Below are 20,262 nucleotides of genomic sequence, written 5' to 3' on the forward strand. Positions count from 1 at the left end.
CATAGAATATGTCAACACCATTGCAACAATATGTCCCCAATTTGATGGTAAAATTATTCTCACAGGTGTGTATAGTATTTTAACCATTGATTCGGGGACATTGACTGATTGTTTTATTTGAAATCACAGTCATGATCATTCATAACACCATCGCTGCAAGATGTTCCAAATTTAATGCTAAAATATGAACCCCCCAATGAATATGCTTCTTAAGAAGTTTTCTGAGCAAGTTGACCAATTATAACAAAAGAACACAGTCAGTCATAGAATATGTCAACACCATTGCAACAATATGTCCCCAATTTGATGGTAAAATTATTCTCACAGGTGTGTATAATATTTTAACCATTAATTTGGGGACATTGACTGATTGTTTTATTTGAAATCACAGTCATGATCATTCATAACACCATCGCTGCAAGATGTTCCAAATTTAATGCCAAAATATGAACCCCCAAAGAATATGCTTTTTAAGAAGTTTTCTGAGCACATTGACCAATCATAAAAAAAGAACACAGTCAGTCATAGAATATGTCAACACCATTGCAACAATATGTCCCCAATTTGATGGTTAAATTATTCTCACAGGTGTGTATAATATTTTAACCATTGATTCGGGGACATTGACTGATTGTTTTATTTGAAATCACAGTCATGATCATTCATAACACCATCGCTGCAAGATGTTCCAAATTTAATGCCAAAATATGAACCCCCAATGAATATGCTTTTTAAGAAGTTTTCTGAGCACATTGACCAATCATAACATAAGAACACAGTCAGTCATAGAATATGTCAACACCACTGCAACGATATGTCCCCAATTTGATGGTAAAATTATTCTCACAGGTGTGTATAATATTTTAACCATTAATTTGGGGACATTGACTGATTATTTTATTTGAAATAACAGTCAAGGTCATTTATAACACCATCGCTGCAAGATGTTCCAAATTTAATGTCAAAATATGAACCCCCAATGAATATGCTTTTTAAGAAGTTTTCTGACCACATTGACCAATTATAACAAAATAACACAGTCAGTCATAGACAATGTCAACACCATTGCAACAATATGTCCCCAATTTGATGGTAAAATTATTCTCACAGGTGTGTATAATATTTTAACCATTAATTTGGGGACATTGACTGATTTTTTTATTTGAAATAACAGTCAAGGTCATTCATAACACCATCGCTGCAAGATGTTCCAAATTTAATGCTAAAATGTGAACCCCCCAATGAATATGCTTCTTAGGAAGTTTTCTGAGCAAGTTGACCAATTATAACAAAAGAACACAGTCAGTCATAGAATATGTCAACACCATTGCAACAATATGTCCTCAATTTGATGGTAAAATTATTCTCACAGGTGTGTATAATATTTTAACCATTGATTTGGGGACATTGACTGATTGTTTTATTTGAAATCACAGTCATGATCATTCATAACACCATCGCTGCAAGATGTTCCAAATTTAATGCCAAAATATGAACCCCCAAAGAATATGCTTTTTAAGAAGTTTTCTGAGCACATTGACCAATCATAACAAAAGAACACAGTCAGTCATAGAATATGTCAACACCATTGCAACAATATGTCCCCAATTTGATGGTTAAATTATTCTCACAGGTGTGTATAATATTTTAACCATTGATTTGGGGACATTGACTGATTATTTTATTTGAAATAACAGTCAAGGTCATTTATAACACCATCGCTGCAAGATGTTCCAAATTTAATGTCAAAATATGAACCCCCAATGAATATGCTTTTTAAGAAGTTTTCTGACCACATTGACCAGTTATAACAAAATAACACAGTCAGTCATAGACAATGTCAACACCATTGCAACAATATGTCCCCAATTTGATGGTAAAATTATTCTCACAGGTGTGTATAATATTTTAACCATTAATTTGGGGACATTGACTGATTATTTTATTTGAAATAACAGTCAAGGTCATTTATAACACCATCGCTGCAAGATGTTCCAAATTTAATGTCAAAATATGAACCCCCAATGAATATGCTTTTTAAAAAGTTTTCTGACCACATTGACCAATTATAACAAAATAACACAGTCAGTCATAGACAATGTCAACACCATTGCAACAATATGTCCCCAATTTGATGGTAAAATTATTCTCACAGGTGTGTATAATATTTTAACCATTAATTTGGGGACATTGACTGATTTTCTTATTTGAAATAACAGTCAAGGTCATTCATAACACCATCGCTGCAAGATGTTCCAAATTTAATGCTAAAATATGAACCCCCCAATGAATATGCTTCTTAAGAAGTTTTCTGAGCACATTGACCAATCATAACAAAAGAACACAGTCAGTCATAGAATATGTCAACACCATTGCAACAATATGTCCCCAATTTGATGGTTAAATTATTCTCACAGGTGTGTATAATATTTTAACCATTGATTTGGGGACATTGACTGATTATTTTATTTGAAATAACAGTCAAGGTCATTTATAACACCATCGCTGCAAGATGTTCCAAATTTAATGCTAAAATATGAACCCCCCCCCAATGAATATGCTTCTTAAGCAGGTTCCTGAGCAAATTGACCAATTATAACAAAAGAACACAGTCAGTCATAGAATATGTCAACACCATTGCAACAATATGTCCCCAATTTGATGGTAAAATTATTCTCACAGGTGTGTATAATATTTTAACCATTGATTTGGGGACATTGACTGATTGTTTTATTTGAAATCACAGTCATGATCATTCATAACACCATCGCTGCAAGATGTTCCAAATTTAATGCCAAAATATGAACCTCCAATGAATATGCTTCTTAGGAAGTTTTCTGAGCACATTGACCAATTATAACAAAATAACACAGTCAGTCATAGAATATGTCAACACCATTGCAACAATATGTCCCCAATTTGATGGTAAAATTATTCTCACAGGTGTGTATGATATTTTAACCATTAATTTGGGGACATTGACTGATTTTTTTATTTGAAATAACAGTCATGGTCATTCATAACACCATCGCTGCAAGATGTTCCAAATTTAATGCCAAAATATGAACCTCCAATGAATATGCTTCTTAGGAAGTTTTCTGAGCACATTGACCAATTATAACAAAAGAACACAGTCAGTCATAGAATATGTCAACACCATTGCAACAATATGTCCCCAATTTGATGGTAAAATTATTCTCACAGGTGTGTATAATATTTTAACCATTAATTTGGGGACATTGACTGATTGTTTTATTTGAAATCACAGTCATGATCATTCATAACACCATCGCTGCAAGATGTTCCAAATTTAATGCCAAAATATGAACCCCCAAAGAATATGCTTTTTAAGAAGTTTTCTGAGCACATTGACCAATCATAAAAAAAGAACACAGTCAGTCATAGAATATGTCAACACCATTGCAACAATATGTCCCCAATTTGATGGTTAAATTATTCTCACAGGTGTGTATAATATTTTAACCATTGATTCGGGGACATTGACTGATTGTTTTATTTGAAATCACAGTCATGATCATTCATAACACCATCGCTGCAAGATGTTCCAAATTTAATGCCAAAATATGAACCCCCAATGAATATGCTTTTTAAGAAGTTTTCTGAGCACATTGACCAATCATAACATAAGAACACAGTCAGTCATAGAATATGTCAACACCACTGCAACGATATGTCCCCAATTTGATGGTAAAATTATTCTCACAGGTGTGTATAATATTTTAACCATTAATTTGGGGACATTGACTGATTATTTTATTTGAAATAACAGTCAAGGTCATTTATAACACCATCGCTGCAAGATGTTCCAAATTTAATGTCAAAATATGAACCCCCAATGAATATGCTTTTTAAGAAGTTTTCTGACCACATTGACCAATTATAACAAAATAACACAGTCAGTCATAGACAATGTCAACACCATTGCAACAATATGTCCCCAATTTGATGGTAAAATTATTCTCACAGGTGTGTATAATATTTTAACCATTAATTTGGGGACATTGACTGATTTTTTTATTTGAAATAACAGTCAAGGTCATTCATAACACCATCGCTGCAAGATGTTCCAAATTTAATGCTAAAATGTGAACCCCCCAATGAATATGCTTCTTAGGAAGTTTTCTGAGCAAGTTGACCAATTATAACAAAAGAACACAGTCAGTCATAGAATATGTCAACACCATTGCAACAATATGTCCTCAATTTGATGGTAAAATTATTCTCACAGGTGTGTATAATATTTTAACCATTGATTTGGGGACATTGACTGATTGTTTTATTTGAAATCACAGTCATGATCATTCATAACACCATCGCTGCAAGATGTTCCAAATTTAATGCCAAAATATGAACCCCCAAAGAATATGCTTTTTAAGAAGTTTTCTGAGCACATTGACCAATCATAACAAAAGAACACAGTCAGTCATAGAATATGTCAACACCATTGCAACAATATGTCCCCAATTTGATGGTTAAATTATTCTCACAGGTGTGTATAATATTTTAACCATTGATTTGGGGACATTGACTGATTATTTTATTTGAAATAACAGTCAAGGTCATTTATAACACCATCGCTGCAAGATGTTCCAAATTTAATGTCAAAATATGAACCCCCAATGAATATGCTTTTTAAGAAGTTTTCTGACCACATTGACCAGTTATAACAAAATAACACAGTCAGTCATAGACAATGTCAACACCATTGCAACAATATGTCCCCAATTTGATGGTAAAATTATTCTCACAGGTGTGTATAATATTTTAACCATTAATTTGGGGACATTGACTGATTATTTTATTTGAAATAACAGTCAAGGTCATTTATAACACCATCGCTGCAAGATGTTCCAAATTTAATGTCAAAATATGAACCCCCAATGAATATGCTTTTTAAAAAGTTTTCTGACCACATTGACCAATTATAACAAAATAACACAGTCAGTCATAGACAATGTCAACACCATTGCAACAATATGTCCCCAATTTGATGGTAAAATTATTCTCACAGGTGTGTATAATATTTTAACCATTAATTTGGGGACATTGACTGATTTTCTTATTTGAAATAACAGTCAAGGTCATTCATAACACCATCGCTGCAAGATGTTCCAAATTTAATGCTAAAATATGAACCCCCCAATGAATATGCTTCTTAAGAAGTTTTCTGAGCACATTGACCAATCATAACAAAAGAACACAGTCAGTCATAGAATATGTCAACACCATTGCAACAATATGTCCCCAATTTGATGGTTAAATTATTCTCACAGGTGTGTATAATATTTTAACCATTGATTTGGGGACATTGACTGATTATTTTATTTGAAATAACAGTCAAGGTCATTTATAACACCATCGCTGCAAGATGTTCCAAATTTAATGCTAAAATATGAACCCCCCCCCAATGAATATGCTTCTTAAGCAGGTTCCTGAGCAAATTGACCAATTATAACAAAAGAACACAGTCAGTCATAGAATATGTCAACACCATTGCAACAATATGTCCCCAATTTGATGGTAAAATTATTCTCACAGGTGTGTATAATATTTTAACCATTGATTTGGGGACATTGACTGATTGTTTTATTTGAAATCACAGTCATGATCATTCATAACACCATCGCTGCAAGATGTTCCAAATTTAATGCCAAAATATGAACCTCCAATGAATATGCTTCTTAGGAAGTTTTCTGAGCACATTGACCAATTATAACAAAATAACACAGTCAGTCATAGAATATGTCAACACCATTGCAACAATATGTCCCCAATTTGATGGTAAAATTATTCTCACAGGTGTGTATGATATTTTAACCATTAATTTGGGGACATTGACTGATTTTTTTATTTGAAATAACAGTCATGGTCATTCATAACACCATCGCTGCAAGATGTTCCAAATTTAATGCCAAAATATGAACCCCCAATGAATATGCTTCTTAAGAAGTTTTCTGAGCACATTGACCAATTATACCAAAAGAGCACAGACAGTCATAAACAATGTCAACACCATTGCAAAAATATGTCCACCCTTTGATGGTAGAAATATTATCACAGGTGTGTATGATATTTTAAACATTTTTTTGAAGACATTGACTAATTCTTATAAGCGCTCAATTTGATGACAGAACTATTATCACATGTGCATACCACATCACAAATTGTTTTAAGTTCACTCACAGTCACTAATAATTTTAAAGCATTTGGGCTGTCGTAAACTCTCTCTAGTTTGATGGCACAAATATCAAAGCAAGTGTGTGTTATATTTGAATGATGAGCTTAAAAATTGATCAACTGTTGTAAGTGCACACTTATTTGTCAACCATCTTAAAGCGGATGTGTGCCAATATTTCACCAATTTGATTGCAAAAATACTACTACAACTGTGAATGATAACGCATTCATTAGTTTGAATTTTCGATTCAAGATGCATGGCACAACCCTATGGCAACTGTGCAGTAATTTGATGCATTGTGAAAGCTGTTTTGATATCCAGATATGTACGTATTTCATTATCAAGATGGGCATAGTGGAAACCATGTGATCGAAAATGATTGTGAGCATAACTATCGTTAATGCAAAACAATTATAATATTTGCTGTTTGAGGCTAACCGGGTGATGTTGCAAATAAAGTTTAAAATCTTGTGCCACGGGAGATTTTTGACAAATTATTTGCAGTGTCTTTGATATTTACAAGCTATGATTTTATTAAGAGCATGCCTCACTCACTAAATCTGTTTGGTTTTTAGCTGACTACAAAGCCTTGCGCAGAAAAGAATCCTATAGAACGGAGTGGACAAAAAATAATAAATTTATGGAATATTTATAAATTTTATACGCTATTGAGCGCATATTTTAGGAGAGTAAGCATCTTAGTTGTCTTTGATTTGGTGTACAAGCTGAAAATTTTATAATCTTGTTTTTGCACATGACCAGTACTGAATTTTACCGATTGAAGTATTGAATAAGTTTTTTTGTTCTTTAAGTTTACTTGATGCTTCTTCAATATTACATAATCAGCAGAACACGACATGCTCAATGTATGACAGGCAAAGTGGCAACAATTATAAACAGGTTGGCTCAGAAATATCGCAAACAGCGCCGAAAGTTTACCAATGCTGCAAGACTTTTTCAAAGGAATTATTAATAAAAATGAGTGGCTATGAGTTACGCAAAGTAAAGTGAGATGAGTTTTCCAATCATTAAAACTTGAGGTCACTTTCCAACAAAATTAGTCAACGGCCAGCTATAGAGTAATTCTCCAAAAAAATTTTAAGTTCAAATTAGCAATAACAATAGAACAATAAGTAGGTTATTGCACTATTGCTATTGATATCTAAAATTATTTTGTTACGAGGCAATTTCCAAAAAATGCTTGTGTAGTTTTTTAAACAAAATTAAAAATTGACTAAACAGAAATTTTGGCTTGCGACCTTCCTTGAGTAAAAGAGCAAAAGTAATAACTTTGTCAGCAGTAAAAAAAAACAGTTAACAAGGATCTGCTGGAAATTTTGCAAGTGTGCTTTGGCGAATTTTCAAAAATTCATCTATCAGTTGGTCGTTATTGGTGCTCAACAGAAGTTTTTGTTTAATTTTGTGTCTAAATTATTAGAAATATTTTTGCAAATTGAGAACATTCTTTCAGACTTTTTATTATTGTGAATTTTATAAACAATTATCAGCCTCTCCTGCTTTATATAAAATTAGCATTGTAATTAAAATCACTAAATATCTTTCAATTTTGTATGTTATGTAGTGCACAAAATTCTTCTCTGTATGAGAGACTGTGTAAAAGTCGCAAACCATATAATCTTATTATTGCCTGCAAGTAACCGTATTGCATAATTTCCTTTGTTCTATTAATTGACCTTGTGGCTGTTTGATTTTGCATCATGATTACCTATACCCTTGCTGCTGAACATTTAGCAGAAAATAAGTAGAAAGTAATAATATCTACTTGGTTCAGGAGATTCTCTAACAACACTGAAGGTATACCAAAACGACGAATATTAAAAATAATTATTAGAAAAACAACAGCACTAGAAAATAACTTTGCAATAAATACTCACTCACTATTAGAGTTCTTACTGTGCAAGCCGGTTCATCAACCAAACTATCTAATGTGATGCGAAAGAAAAAAAAACTTTGTGAGTGTGATAGTCAAACAATCAACTTTGAGAATCAGGCAATTTGGGTTTACAAGATTTTTCCAATTGCAATTTAAATTAAAAACTAGAGCAAATCAGTAAATACATGTCTTCAAACCTGCCATGGTTAGGGGTGATATAATTCTACTGTCTATCATAATATTCTTCTGGGTTAAGTTGTTCATGGTTGAATTACATATAAATGGTCAAAATACTAAATTTTTCTTGAGAAATTGAAAAAATTTCATAAGAAAGACCGGTAATATTTGTTTTAAAATATAACTGTTCAACTCTTTGTAAATTCGATAGTTTGATTAAAGAATTAATTTGTGTTCCATATTACCCGTGTTGTTTTCATAATATTTTCAAATAAAATATTTGACAATATTGCCCTATGTCAGTATAGCGTCTGATAATAGTAGTTTATGGGAACAACCTCAATTTAGATGAAATGTTTTAAAAATATGATTTGTCTTGATCATTAGCTTTTGTTTATTTAATTTTTTTTATTTAAGATACATGTGATAACTCTTTGGCAACTGTGCAGTGATTTGATGCATTTTAAAAGCTGTTTAGATAGGCAAATATGTACGCATTTCCTTAAAAATATGGGCATAGTGGATTAATCTGAAATGAACGTGAGCATGACTATCATTAATCCAAAACAAATGTAATATTTCCTGTTTGAGGCTAACTAGGTGATGTTGCAAATAAAGTTTAAAACTTGGTATCTGGGTAGATTTTTGAAAATTATTTGCAGTGTATGGGGCATTTTGAAGCCACCATAATGTTTACAACATGTCTCGCTTGGTAAATCTGCTTACATTTTAGCTAACCCTAAAGCTTTGCGCAGAATAGAATACTGGAGAGCGGAGTAGGCAGAAAATAATAAATTCATTGAATATTTGTAAATTGTATATGCTACCGAGCGCAAACTTTATTTGGAGTAAACATTGGGCTTTGGTTTGGTGTATAAAGCATCAAATGTTATAATCTTGTTTTTGTAGGTGACCAGCAGTACTGAATAATTTTCTTTGTTGTCTATATTTAACTCCTGCTTCTTTGATATGCAAAACAAATATAATATTTCCTGTTTGAGGCTAATTACGTGATGTTGCAAATAAAGCTTAAAACCTGGCACCTGGGTAGGTTCTTGACAAACTGTTTGCAGTGTCTGTGAGATTCAGTAACTACCATCATATTAACAAATTTTGTAAATTGTATATGCTACTGAGCTCAAACTTCATGGAAGTAAACATCTTATTTGTCTTTCATTTGGCGTATAAGCAGCAAATGTTATAATCTTGTTAATGCAGAAGAGGAGCAGTATTGAACAAGTTTCTTTGTTCTCTAAATTTAACTTGGGGTTCTTCGATATTACATAATTGTAAGCAAAACACTACATGCTCAATGTATGTCAGGCAAATAGTGAGAAGTGATAACACGTTGGCTCAGACAAATATCAGCCGGCACTTACTATTTACCAATGTTGTGAGACTTTCTCAAAGTAATTATTAAGAAAAAAAGTGACTATGAGCAACAAAAAGTTAAATGAGATGGTTTTTTCGAACACTAAACTGTAGGTAATTGTTCCAACAAAAGTAGTCAATGGCCGGCTATAGAATTTTTCTCGAAAACTGTTCAGTTCAAATTAGCGATGACAATAACAATAGCACCATAGGTAAATTATTGCACTATTTGTATTGAAATCTAAAATTAGTTTGTTATAATGCAATCTATAAAAAATACTTGCGAAGTTTTTCAAACAAAGTTAAAAATAGACAAAAACAAAGACTTTGGCCTGAGAACTTTCTTTATAAAAAAGCTCATGTAATAACCTTGCAACTTTGTATATATATATATTTTTTTTAATTATATATTATATATATATTTAAGTTTTATGAATGAATTTGCAGTCATCAACAATCCTAATAGAAATGGTATGAGATGTTTCAAGTTTAATGACAAAATATCACCACAGGTGCAAATGATATTTCAAACAGTTGTTTAGGCACACTAATCAGTCATTTAAAGAGAGCACATAGTCATAAACTATGTGAAAGCCAGTTCGGACAATATGTCAAACAGATGGTAGAAATCTCATCACAAGCTTGTGATATTTGAAACAATTGATTCGGGGAATTGGCCAATTATTGTAAGATAACGCACAGTCATATACCATATCAGAGCTGTTGTGATCAGATGCCTAAAATCTGAATGAAAAAAATAACCTCTCAACTGTGGGTGAACCCAAAGTGGGACCCATTAACCAAATAATAGAAATAGCATTGTGATAATATATCCTCATTTCGGTTTTGGAATTATTATCATGGGTGTGTATGACATTTAACCTATTAGTTTGGGATTTTTACCAATTCTTGTACGAAAATTATTAGGTGTATTAAAATATATTTATTTTCTTTCAAATATTTGCATGATAGAAACTATTGAGCCTATAATTGGCACACATACACAAGACAACAACACTAATGCAATACAAATATAATATAATTTGTGTACAGCTAAAAGACAATATTGCAACTAAAGGTGATTTGCTGTCCGCTAAGTAGGTATTTGCCAGATTATCTTCAGAATCTGTAAAACAGAATACAACCTTTCAAACACATTTCACTTGCTATGCCTGTTTGGCTTTTAATTCATATTGAAGTTTGTAAAAATAAAAATAGACAGTAACAATCCAATTCTTTAAGTATTTAATAAAATTTTAAGTATAACATTTCAACGTGAAACCTTCGGCAATATTTTACTAAGACAGTATTGTTTATGATAATAATCATCTATGTGACCAACATCCAATAATATGAAATATTTTGAAAAGGTGATTCGTCTTTACCGTTAACTGTTGTTCACTTTACTTTTTCGATTCGAAATGCATGGCATAACTCTTTGGCAACTGTGCAGTAAGTTGATGGATTGTGAAAGCTGTTTAGATTGGCAAATATGTACGCATGTCTTTAAAAAAATGGGCATAGTGGAAACCATGTGATATAAAATAAAAGTGAGCATCACTATCTGATGTTGCAAATAAAGTTTTAAATCTTGTGCCTAGGTAGATTTTCGACAAATTATTTGCAGGGTCTGTGAGATTTACAAGCTACCATTTCATTAACAACATGTCTCACTCACTGAATCTGCTTGGTTTTTAGCTAACCATAAAGCCGCGCACAGAATAGAATATTATAGAACTGCGTAGACAGAAAATGATAAGTTCATTTAATATTTGTAAAGTGTATATGCTATTGAGCACAAACTTTATAAGAGTTTAGGATCTTATTTGTCTTTGATTTAGTGTACAAGCAGAAACTGTTATAATCTTGTCATTGTGCATGAGCAGTGCTGAATTTTACTGATTGCAGTATTGAATAAGTTTCTTTGTTCCCAAAGTTTAATTGATCCTTCTTCAATATTACATAATCATAAGCAGAACAAGACATGTTCAATGTATGACAGGCAAAGTTTCAACAGTGATAAACATGTTGGCTCAGAAAACTCTCAAACAGCGCAGAAAGTTTATCAATGCTGTGAGACTTTTTCAAAGCATTTATTAATAAAAAAGGGGTGGCTATATACATGTATGAGCTACGCAAAGTAAAGTGAGATGAGTTTTCCAATCTTTAAAACTATAGGTAAGCTTTCCAACAAAGGTAGTCAATGGCCAGCTATAGAATAATTCAAAAAAAGATGTTTAGTTCAAATTAGCGATCACAATAGAACAATAAGTAGGTTATTGCACTATTGCTATTGATATCTAAAATTATTTTGTTACAATGCAATTTCTAAAAAGACTTGTGAAGTTTTTTAAACAAAATTACAAATTGACAAAACAGGAATTTTGGCTCGTGACCTTCTTTGAGTGAAAGACCAAAAGTAATAACTTCGTCAGCAGTAATAAAAAACAGTTGACAAGGATCTTCAGGCAATTTTGCAAGTGTGCTTTTGCGAATTTTCAACAAGGGATCTACCAGTTGGTAATTATTGGTGCTCAACACAAGTTTTTGTTTAACTTCGTGTCTAAATTATCAGAAATATTTGTGCAAATTGGTATCAATCCTGCAGACTTTTTATTATTGTGAATTTTATAAGCAATTATCAGCCTCTCTTGCTTCATATAAATTTAGCAATGTAATTAAAACCGTTAAATATTTTTTAGTGTAGTATGTTATGGAGAGCATATCTTAAGAGAAAAAATTTCTTCTCTGGATGAGAGACTGTAAAAGTCGCAAACCATATAATCTTATTATTGCCTGCAAGTAACCGTATTGCATAATTTCCTTTGTTCTATTAATAGATCTTGTTGCTGTTTGATGTTGCATAATGATTACCTGGACCCTTGCTGCTTAATGTTTAGCAGAAAATAAGTGGAAAGTAATAATATTTACTTGGTTCAGGAGATTCTTTACCAACACTGAAAGTATACCAAAATGACGGATATTAAACAAAAATTATTAGAAAAACAACGGCACTAGAAAACAACTTTGCAATAATCACTCACTATTAGAGTTCTTGCTATGCAAGCCGTTACATCAACCGAACTATCTAATGTGGTGCAAAAGAAAAAAACTTTGTGAGTGTGATATTCCAACAATCAACCTTGAGAATCATGCATTTTGGGTTTAAAAGATTTTTCCAATTGCAATTTAAATTAAAAACTAAAGCAAATAAGTAAACACATGACTTCAAACCTTCCATAGTTGGGGGTGATATAATTCTATTGTCTATCATAATTTTCTTCTGGTATAAGTTGCTCATGGTTAAATTGCATATAAATTGTCAAAATACTAAATTTCTCTTGAGAAATTGAAGGAGGTTTCATAAGAAATACCCTTCATATTTGTTTTAAAATATAACTGTTCAACTCTTTGTAAATTCGATAGTCCAATTAAAGAATTAATTTGTGTTCCATATTACGTTTTGTTTTTCATAATGTTATCAAATAAATCATTTGACAATATTGCCCTATGTCAGTATAGCGTATGATAATAGTAGTCTATGGGAACAACATCAATTTAGATGAAATATTTTAAAAATATGATTTGCCTTGATCGTTAGCTTTTGTTCATTTTATTTTTTCTATTTAAGATGCATGTGATAACTCTTTGGAAACTATGCAGTGATTTGATGCACTGCGGAAGCTGTTTAGATAGGCAAATATGTACGCATTTCCTTAAAAAAATGGGCTTAGTGAAAATCATGTGATCTGAAATGAACGTGAGCATGACTATCATTAATCCAAAACAAATGTAATATTTCCTGTTTGAGGCTAGCTAGGTGATGTTGCAAATAAAGTTTAAAACCTGGCACCTGGGTAGATTCTTAAAAACTATTTGCAGTGTCTGCGGATTTTGAAGCCACCATAGTATTTACAACATGTCTCACTTGCTGAGTCTGCTTGCATTTTAGCTAACCATAAAACTTTGCGCGGAATAGAATACTGTAGAGCAAAGTAGACAGAAAATACTAAATTCATCGAATATTTGTAAATTGTATATGCTACCAAGGGCAAACTTCATGAGAGTAAACATTTGATTTGTCTTTGATTGGTGTATAAAGCATCAAATGTTATAATCTTGTTATTGTATATGACCAGCAGTACTGAATAAGTTTCTTTGTTCTATTTATTTAACTCGTGGTTCTGCGATGTTACATAATCCTAAGCAAGACACTACAGGCTAAATGTATGACAGGCAAAGATTGAGAAGCGATAACATGTTGGGTCAGACAAATCGCAAACAGCATCAAAATTTCACTAATGCCGTGAGACTTTTTCAAAGTAATTATTGAAAAAAAGAGCAACTATCAGTAACACAGAATACAATTAGATGGGTTTTCCAAACATTGAAACTGTAGATAAAATTTACAATCGAAGTTGTCAATGACCAGTTATAAAATAATTCTCATAAAACTGATTAGTTCAAATTAGCAATCACAATAACAATAGAACAATAAGTAAATTATTGCCCTATCGCTATTGATATCTAAAATTAGTTTGCTACAATGCAATCTATAAAAAATACTTGCGAATGTCAAATAGGATGTTTCCATGTGAAATATTTGACAACATGGATCTACATCTGTATAGTTTATGATAACAGTGATCTTGGTGTGCAACGTCAATACAGATGTAATATTTTGAAAATATTATCCGGCTTGATTATTACAGGTGGTTCACTTTATTTTCTCCATTTAAAACATATGACATTACTCTTTGGCGCCTGAGCAGTAAGTATGCATTTTGAAAGCTATTTAGATTGGCAAATAAGTACGCATTTTCTTAAAAAGATTGGCATAGTAAAAACAATGTGATTTAAAATGAATGTGAGCATGAGTATCATTAATACAAAACAAATACAATTTGTTCTGTTTGAGGCTAACTGGGTGATATTGCAAATGAAGTTCAAAATCTCGCGCCTAGGTAAATTATTGACAAATTATTTGCAGTGTCTGTGAAATTTACAAGCTACTAGTTTATTAAAAACATGTCTCACTCACTGCATCTGCTTGGTTTTTAGTTACCAATAAAGCCTTGTGCCAATAGAATATTATAGAATGGAGTAAATGGAAAATAATAAACTCATTGAATATTTGTAAATTGTATATGCTATTGAGCACAAATTTTATGGAAGTAAACATCTTATTTGTCTTTGATTTGGTGTGTAAAGCATCCAATGTTATAATCTTGTTATTACAGATGACCAGCAGTACTGAATAAGTTTCTTTGTTCTATTTATTTAACTTGTGGTTCCGCGATGTTACATAATCATAAGCAAGACACTACAGGCTAAATGTATGACAGGCAAAGGTTGAGAAGCGATAACACGTTGGCTCAAACAAATCTCAGATAGCACAAAAATTTTACCAATGCTGTGAGAGTTTTTAAAAGTAACTATTAAAAAAAACAAGCAACTATGACCAACAAAAAGTAAAATGAGTCGGTTTTCCAAACATTAAAACTGTAGTTAAGCTTTCCAACAGAAGTAGTCAATGGCCAGCTATAGAATAATTCTTATAAAACTGTTTACTTCAAATTAGGAATCACAATAACAATAGCACTATAATTAAATTATTGCCCTATCGCTATTGATATCTAAAATTAGTTTGTTACAATGCAATCTATAAAAAATAATTGCAAAGTTTTTTGAACAAAATTAAAAATAGCAAAAAAACAAACGTTTACCTGTGAACTTTTTTAATTAAAACAGCGCAAGTAATAACTTTGTCAAGAATAATTAAAAAAACAGTTAACAAGAAATTGCTAGCAGTTTTGCCAGTGTGATTTTGAAAATCTTTGACCAGGGATCTACTATTTGGTATTTTTTAGTGATCAACAGAAGTTTTGGTTTCATTTTGTGTTTTAATTATAAAAAATGTTTTTTTATATTGGTCTAACTTCTTTAGATTTTTTGTTGTTGCGAGTTTTTACAAATAGGTAGCAGCCTCTCTTGCTTTATATAAAACAAGTAGATTGCCCGATTTTGCACGGGTAATAAAAATGACGGTTTTAAATGAAGGTGTTTTTATTTTTGCGTACTGCATTTATTTCTGTGTACTGTTTATATATTTGTGTAATTCATACGGTGCCTGTTTCAGTCCTACTACAGCTCTCTACTGATTGCAATATTCTTGCTTATCATATCAATCAAGCTAATGCGAGAATCATGTAAGTTATGCATTGTTATGTTAAAACAATGCATACTTGTTATAAATGAACATACAATAGAAGACAAAAAGACACTGATATTTATATATAGATTTTCAGTATGCATTGCTTATTTGCTGAGACGTTAGCTAAGCGCATTTGGCTTTGTATCGTATAACAAACAAAGTTTCATGCATTCATTGAACCGTATTAGGCTCTTACATATATACACTACTGAAATCCAGCTAAAATTATATATGATGAATACTACAATAAAATTAAAAAAATTTTAATCTATTGCATTCCCATGAACCAAGTAGTAATAAACATTAAAAAAATCATTCATGTTGACGATTATTTGCGTTCAGTATTTCACACCCATTTAACACCCCAAAAAATATTTTTATTGTTTGCGAGTATGCAAAAACACTTTGCTTTTTTGTATACCTAATTTTTTGCCGATTTCATGTGCTCGGTGGCCAATTTCATGTGCAATCTCATGTGCACACTTTCATAATTATGCTAGTAAAAGTTATGCATGACTTCATTTCTACTTCAAACTCAGTTCAAAAGTTCCATAGTTGTCTATGAAATCTTTGTTGAGTAATAAATATACATATTATGACACTTTTTTAATTTACTTTTAGGAACTATTAATTCTACACATGTATGATGTACAAAGGATAACTCAGCGTTAGGCTATTCTATTTGGATATAAATTCAATAGAACCAATTGCTTCTCAGGATCAATGCTGATCTTTGCGAGTTTAGTTTGTAAGTAGTAAACAGCAGGAGTAGCAAACTGATGTCTTATCTACGTTTTTGATTTTACAATTATTAATGCTTTTATCAAGGCAAAAATTTCAACAGAGTTTTCTATTAACTCTCAAGTCCTTCCACTTTGCAGAACCGAGAAGACAGCAGAATGCAAGGATGTTTTACACTCATGCCAAGCGATTGGCATAAACAGACAACAAATTTAATTACGTTACTGAATTAATTTTGTTGCGGAATCTCGTTTTATACTGCTAGCAATGCCAGTCATCAACATATTTACAATGCGTCAGCATGAGTTAACTATTATCAACAAAAGTAAAAAAAAACAAGTGAGGTGATGACAAGCACTTTTTCAAAAATCCAAAAGCCAAAAAGAATTAAATATATTCATTAAGTGTTGACACTGCTGCTTAGTTTTACACATTGATAACCGCAATTGATTAAACTTGAAACTTGTATAATTCCATTGTTTTCAAGCCATACATGAAAAGCAAGCATAGGGACATAGGAGTTAAATTACAATCAAGCTTTAGATAAAAAGATTGGTATTGTCAACATACTCAATATAAACTTGATGAAATATATATATTTTCTAAAACAACTATAAGTATTTTCAATGAGGAGCGATAAATGTATGGCAGAATTTTCCATCTAGCTATTTCATTCTCTAAAGATATACTACCTTGTCAATCTTTGTAATTGACTCTGATCTTTTAGTAGTAACGAATGTTTTTAGTGGAGCTGATGAAAGAATACTACATAGTAAAAAAGTTCAATGATGGACCATTGGTCTGAGAAAGAAAAAACAGAAGATTTGATTGAATTCTAACAATATACAGATCTCAGATTAGAAATTTGCAGAGACACTTGAAATTGGTTTAATAATGTTTGTTTTACAGTAAATGTTTTGAACCAAAATTATCAGACATTTAAGTTAACTTTTAAAACATATTTTAAATCAGAATTTTGACCATTATTCATAGATATAGGAAAAATGTAAACGAGTTAGAGAAAGCATTGGAGGCTACATGTTTTATTTTAATATTTTATTCAGTCTAAAAATATCAAGGAAGGATGATGTAGTAAAGTTCTTGCAAAGACATACAATGGATCAATATTTGAAGTCAATAAAGTACAGGTACAGAGATCTTATGCTTAAGACTATGTGAAATTAACCTGAGATTTTATGCAGCTATAACTTATGTAAGAAATGTACGTAATGAATTCAAACAACTCTTTTGAATAATAAAGCGCAAATTTTTTTAATTGCGTATAAACTACAACCATACTAAAAATAATAGCTAGTAAGTAAAGAAGGATGCATATGTGAGAATATTTGAAAAAGTACAAGAGCTCTCAAAGATTATTAAAGGCCTGAACTATTGAAGGAAGCAAACGAGACACACTTTCAAATTTCTGCTGAGCGTGTATAACTGCTGACCAAATACATTATATTGTAAAAAAAACTTTGCGAATGCTAAACTACAAAATACATTTGTAATGCAGAAGAGCAAATATAGCCTTTAGCTAAACATAAGTTTAAAAATAGTGTAAACTCTCAATTTGCTTCCAAAGCTACATTTTAGATAAAAACTCACAAATATTGTGACTTTTCACTCACAAATATTGTGAGTTTCCATCTCTTGTAATTTCATTCTTGTAGAAACTCGCAAATATTGTGAGTTTTTACAAGATAGAAATTAGCTCCCCAATAAAATATATGTCCCCAATTGTTAGGTAAAAAGATTCTATGAGAAGAAAACTCTGCAAATATTTGCCTACTAACAGGTCAAATGTGTGTGAGAATTTAGCAAACTTTATGGGGACTTACATATTTTTTCACACACCCACACTCACAGATGTTCTCGTACAAATGCAGGCAATTGGGGACAGTGCTCAGATTTTGTCGGGAGTTGGATTAAACTATATATTTTTTAGTTTTTTATAAGAAAAAAGGGTTTAAAAGATTGGGGACGTCCCCAATTTCCGAACGTCCCCAATTTGTCTGTTAAATTCTGGTGTGAGTCCCCAATTGCATGCATTTACAAGTTCACGCACACACGCACACACGCACACACGCACACACGCACACACGCATGCACGCACACACCCACACACAAATTTACAACATGTGTTTTCCAGAACTATCTCATGAATGGCAGTGTACTTTCCTGATTCTATACTATGACATAATAACTGCTTGCATGCTAAAATTATTATGATAGGCAGCTATGGTGACCTGCAGGGTACGTTTTCTATTCAAAATTCTAGTCATAACCTATGTGTATATTACCTAGTATGTCTGGTCCGAAAAGTATATTAATGTTAGGAGTTGTCAATTCTATCAGCATACTTCCTTGAAAAAGCTCTAAGGGTGATATGCTCACTTTTTGCTTGTTTTTATGTAGGCCGCTTTTTATTAATTTGTTAAGTGTCAGCTCATGGGTACATAATCAGTCTGCAGTTGTTTGAGAATATGTGATTATGACAGAATATATTTATTGCTTACGTAGCTGATGCCTAATTTGAGTATTATGTTAAATGGGAGAAAGTTTAAAAAAGCAGCAGAATCAATAGCTCATTTAACTCAACCTGTGCATGATTATTGCAACATTGAATTATACTTGCTAATCAATATCACTTTGTTCTCATCCATGTGTTTTTGTCTTGTCAAAGAACTGATCAGTTAAACACAGGTAGTTTTGTTGTAGCTGATGATAGCAGGGAAATCACAATATAATTGCATCGATTATATTTGTTTGTTTTGTTGCTATGGTTGCTTTGCCATGATTGGCTAGCTAATTTTATGAGTAGGTTTAAAACTGGTATAGCTGCATTTATTTTCAAACTGGATGAATGCCTGGCATTTCACAGTTTCTCCAATTTTTAGCACAGTTAATTAGTTTTAATTTAATCCATTGGCTGGGGAGACAACCAAAGTGTTTTTCATTGGTTCCGGTGAGAAAATAACTTTTTTTTTGCCTTCGATAGTTGCTTATGATAAGCTGTCGCTCAGTAACAACAAACAGTGGATACAAACCCTAGTAAATTTTAAATATTATCGGCAAGATATTAGGCGATGAATTAGTATATGAAACAATTTTCTGACAGGCGTTGCTTTGTGCTAAAAGTCAAATAAATACAAAATCGAGACTGTTTCACCTAGATTGTATATTGAAAATGACCGGTGCTCGTAATGCATGTGTATACGTTTATTCCGTTGACAATAAAGCTGCAAAGGAAATGCACACAATGAGTGCAGCTATGCAGTAAGTACATAAAACTCAAACAAACTGAATGTATGAACAAACCAATTATAGCCTCTTTTACCTCTAGTTATCTGTCCATACAAACAAGCAAAATTCTTGATACCAACAGTCAAGTAAAAGCAAAGACGAGTGTTTCTTTGATGAAGTTTATTTTTGTCCTGTTCACAACGGTAGTAATTAGGTGTGTCTTATATGGCATGGGAGAGATTAATCATTTAGCTTGTGTTGTAAACCATGAGGTGCTTAACTGATAGCAAGAGACTTATGCACAACAAGATTACGTAGCGGATTAAGAGAAGCCTGTATATGGCTGAAGAATAATTCCTGATGACCTCTCTCACAGCGACTCTATTGAAAAAATGGGAGTTGGAAAACGATTCAGCAAGC

Source organism: Watersipora subatra, chromosome 5, assembly GCF_963576615.1.
Source record: "Watersipora subatra chromosome 5, tzWatSuba1.1, whole genome shotgun sequence".
NCBI lineage: Eukaryota > Metazoa > Bryozoa > Gymnolaemata > Cheilostomatida > Watersiporidae > Watersipora > Watersipora subatra.